This window comes from Arachis ipaensis, chromosome B10 (genome assembly GCF_000816755.2).
Source record: "Arachis ipaensis cultivar K30076 chromosome B10, Araip1.1, whole genome shotgun sequence".
Classification (NCBI taxonomy): domain Eukaryota; kingdom Viridiplantae; phylum Streptophyta; class Magnoliopsida; order Fabales; family Fabaceae; genus Arachis; species Arachis ipaensis.
The window spans coordinates 13,924,205-13,929,286 of record NC_029794.2 but is presented as its reverse complement, the minus strand read 5'-3'; positions in this window follow the sequence as shown (position 1 = coordinate 13,929,286).

Below are 5,082 nucleotides of genomic sequence, written 5' to 3'. Positions count from 1 at the left end.
ATACGATGATAATAATTATAGTTATTGTATATTTGTCAATGAGATATAGATAAATATAATATTATAATTTTTCTTTCACCTGCGATTATCATAATAATTAACAAAGCATTTGTTAAATGGATATTGAGTAACAAATCCATCGACTATGGTAATGAGTTTGAGCTCTACCATTATAATGAATGAATTAAACAAAGTCTTGGCCAAGAATTTGAATTAATAAAGAAATAAATTTCTTAGATCATCCACAATTTATTATAATAATGATAATAAATTAAAATTTGACAATCAAATTGTACTCTAAAGATTAACTAAGGTAACATTTGGTTCTGAGAATAGGATAAGACAAGATACTAACAGAGACACAAAAATTAGTATTTTTATATTTTTATTTAGTAATAAACTAGAACAAATTATGAAAATCCAATTTATTCTCATTTTTTTATTAAAAAAATTTGGAAAGAAAAATATAATAATAAAAAATTATAATTATGAAAAATTATCAAGAATAATAAAAAAATAAAAAATAAGTTGTGTCTCTTATTAGTATTTCTGTGTCCTTCCTGTCAGAATAGACACCAAATACATTAATTCAGTGTCTCTGGACACAATGTCTATGTTCATATCTTATCCACCAAACACGATTTTGTATCTCAATGCCCATATCTCAGTGTCTCCGTGCCTGTAAACAAATGCAGCCTAAGAGTTAAAAAGATGGAAAGAATTATATTTTTGTTCTTTTTGAGTTCTTAGTAAAAATATTATTACTTCATATTATTGGGTAGTCTAGGAGCGTTGTTAGATGCCAACCTTGATTAGTAAATTTAGTATGATTAATTCACTATTCGCTTAGTATTGAACCTATAAATCATACACTATGAGTGTTCTAATCCTTGATAAAAAATTATTTAATTATTGTTGTTATTTGATCACATAAATAATTATGTTAATTCAAATAGAATATTATGATTTTTTTGCTAGCACCACGAATATAATAATAGTATGATAATTGAGAATATTAAATGAGATTTGAGAATAATTAGTTATTCTATTTCTAAATTTGAATTCTAAATTTGGAAAAAAAATATTATTATATTCTTTGGTAGCACCATGAATATAATAATATAATAATTGAGAATATTAAATAATTAATTATTTATTCTATGATAAATTTTAAATATGGATAAAATCCTAATTGATTATGTTTTAAATTGAATTGTAATTTGAATTATAAGATTTTAATTTAAAAAAATAAAATTTAAATTTAAAATGAGATTCAAACTTACAATCATTACCAATCTCATACTTATATATGTATGTCTATGATAAAGAAAACATAACATTTTTTTCTTTACCTTCACATACAAAGAGTTGTAAGAAGTTTTACAGTTAAGTTTATTGGTCAAAGAATTGACAACAAGGATCAATATTAGTGTTAATACATATATCTAAGGAGAAAACTTTTTTCACTATTATCAGTGGCAGATTCAAAAATTTTATAAGAGGGAGACCAAATTAAATATAAAATAAATTAAAATATAATATAATATAATAAAAAATCAACAAAATATAATTTATAATATATAGGTCAAAATTAATAATTATATTATATAAAAATCAACATTCAACTATATACTTTAAATTTTGGTATATTTTTTCAATAAAATTTTAAGCACAAAATATATTAATAGAATTACTTTATTACTTTTGTTACGTGTTATAAACACTTAGCAATTTTTTACTTTTATTTTGTTTTATTTTATTTTATTTTTTATTAGTAGCAATCTCTTTCTTTTGATACACAACCTTGGTAGGAATTACGTTAAAGGAGTTAAGACTTTAATGAATTTATTGTAAGTANATATTTTGTAAACTTATGGTTTCTTTACCTTTGGATGTACAAATTTATTTAAAGTTATGTAAATGAAACCTTTGTCTCTTACAACTTGAGATGGTTAGTGATGTGTATAGTATATTGGTTGTAGAAAATTTTTTACGGGTTGATTGTCGAGTAATACTCTGTCCATTAATTATTATGATTTTTTTTAAAATAAAAAAGTGGCCCATTTTTTTGGATATGCAAATTCCGTGTATGTTGTGCATGGTACGGAGGTGGGTGGTGCTAGACATGAATGTAGAATAATTTTTTTTGAATCATAAAGTGAAGTAATCGGACTCTTGGATTTCTTTGTTAAAAAAATTATGAACACAAGTCGAATGGTCCGATTTGTATCGGAGGAAAAATCGGAGGATCCGATTTGTACTTTAAATTTTTTTTTATTTTGAAAACAAAAATCGGATGGTCCGATTTTAATATTAAATTTTTTTTAATTGTTTAAAATACAAATCGGACGGTCCGATTTGTGTAATGCAATTTTTTTTTAATTTTTTAAACACAAATCGGACTCTCCGATTTGCTCTTGACACCACAACTGCGTAAAGCATTCATACACTCCATAACTGTGTCCTACATTTTTCCTTCTATAACACAATAAAATAGAACAAACAAAAACAGACCAAATAAAAGAGAAGAAAAATAGAAAAGAAAAGAAAAAACAAAACAAAACCAAACAAAAATTAATTTATTGTCATTTCGCATTGCCATCAACAATCAAATGGATCAACATCATATTACTCCTTGTATCTCATGAAGGATTTACCAATAACGAACTCAATGCCTCGCTCTTTGTTTTTTAATATTCTTTTATTTCTTTTTAACCAAATATTTCATGTTACCGTAAAGAATTTAATCAACCACTTCTTGCATTCTTTCTTTTTTAATAAGCACTCTTATCCAACTCTCAAAGTGTTATTTTAAGATTTTTGGAATGGCCCAAACTCTTTCAAAGTCCATCAACCAATATGACTTTAACATGATGGTTTGATAAGTGAGGATATTATAGTATAGTGGCAACAATACGACGAACAACAGCGGTAAGCTAGCGGTGGTAGACAACAATCACAACATATAAGATGGGCATAAGAGAGTGTGGAACAATGCAAATGAGAATAAATTTGTGATGGTTTGGGTTTTGAAAATTCCAAAACAAATTTTTTTTGGAAAGGTCTAAAATAACACTATTTTGGCTTAAAATAGGGAGAAAAAATAAACTCACTAACTCGTGAGTTTGAACCATTGTGATTCTTTTAGTTTGGGTTACTTTTAAGGGAAAAAAAAAACTAGCATTGAAGATGCATCTCTGCAAGTTCCTCCCATTCTTCAATTGTGTTACTGCAACTTGGTCTTTCTATGTTACATTGGCATCATTGAGTTCTTTGCTCACATCATTTTGTGTCTCTTCTCCTGTTTTATTAAGTGCTTCTCTTCCACGTTCTTACTCATTTTTTTTCATTTCTATCGACCTTGTTGTTGATGGAGAATCATTCAACATTAAATTTACATTTTGAAATAGACCTCCATTGATGGTGGTGGCTGAACTTGTTTTTGTCTTTTTGTTGAATTAGAGAAGGAGTAGTCTTACGGCGGGAACTAAACTAAAACGATGGGTTGTCATCTTTTTTTCTTTGTTTGATGGTCCTTTTGGTATGTCATATGTGCTTTAGCCATTTTTTCAAAAAAAAAAAATATTTTTGTTTTGTTGTTTTCAATTAATTAATTTTTATTGATATTGAATTATTAATTTTAAGTTTTTAAAAATTTATATTGATAATTTAAATAATTTTATTACTTATTTATTTGGTACTACCATAATTAATTACGGTTGAATCATTAAATTTTTAAACTAGTTTTTTGAGTTTGTTTATAAAAACCTTGCTCTCCACATTTAAATCTTTCTATTTTATAAATTCAATAACCATCAATAAAATTTGTTGAACTTCTATTAGGGTGTTGTTCTGAGGTGATACCTAAAACCAAGATAGATTTGGGCCTAGACATGAGATCCGAACTTCTTTGGGTGAAGAATTTGACTTATTCTTTGGGACGGTAGATTGTACGACGTCCTCACTAAACAGTGGTAGGGGTACCTGTAAGAAACTCTGATGCTTAAATTAGCAAATGTTTAAATCAGGTTTAAGTGAATTGGAATTGAGAAATAGCTGAATTTGATTGGGTATTCATAGAGGTCTTGGCCATCACTTATGAATCTCTCCACTTATAGTAGTAGGCAATTTCTTTTTTAGTATGTGAAAATTTATCCCATGTTGAGATAGTGACTGATGATCTGTGAATAGTATCTGTAGTATTTGGACAGAGTCTTACTTGCCTTGTAAGTCGGTAGGGTATGAGTTATGGCCCCCGTGCCTCGAGTAGATCGAGCAGATGACCCGCACGTATAACTATGCTAGCATGGTTTAATCTATCGAGCTTTATGGATCCTTTGTGAAATTGGATTAGTAAATTTGGGCCATGGCTTTAACTTTGGGCCATAGTATAAATAATATCTCTTGTACCACTTTACTACACAGAGTCTTACACTTAAGTCGTAAAGTAGAGGTGGCAAGGTATTACAACCTCTAAAAGTAAAATATGTACATAAATATAGTCGAAAGAATTCATATCTAGGAGTCTTGAAGAAGAAGTTAAACGAAAACAAAAACAGAAAACCGTGTCACACTCGCATGGATAATTGTAAAACGGATAGGTAAGATCAAAAGAAGGTTAAAGACATAATATACAGATCGGAGTTCCAAAATACAAATATCAAGCTCCAAACTCGACCTGCGAAGCTAAGGCCGGTCAAAGTATGTAATTATATATATTTATACAATCTAAAATATAATTCAAACTACAGAATAAACAATTGTTTCTCCAAGTCAATCTTTAGGAGGGACAAAATACAAAATATACATACGGAAATTGTATATACATATATACATAACCTAAAACAAAATATAACAGCCCAAAAGACAGTTCTTCGCTTGTAAGGAAGGTCTCCAGATGCTCAACAAGGTGCCTCTCGACCTGCATCTGAAAATAATAGAAATATGTATGGAATGAGAATCAGTGATTCTTAGCATGGTAAAGGTGCCCACATAGTTAATATAAAAGGTCCTGTGAAAGTCAGAGGCATTCCAAGAATTTTAACACTCAGATTTCAACTTAATGATCCAACTAAACCAGAA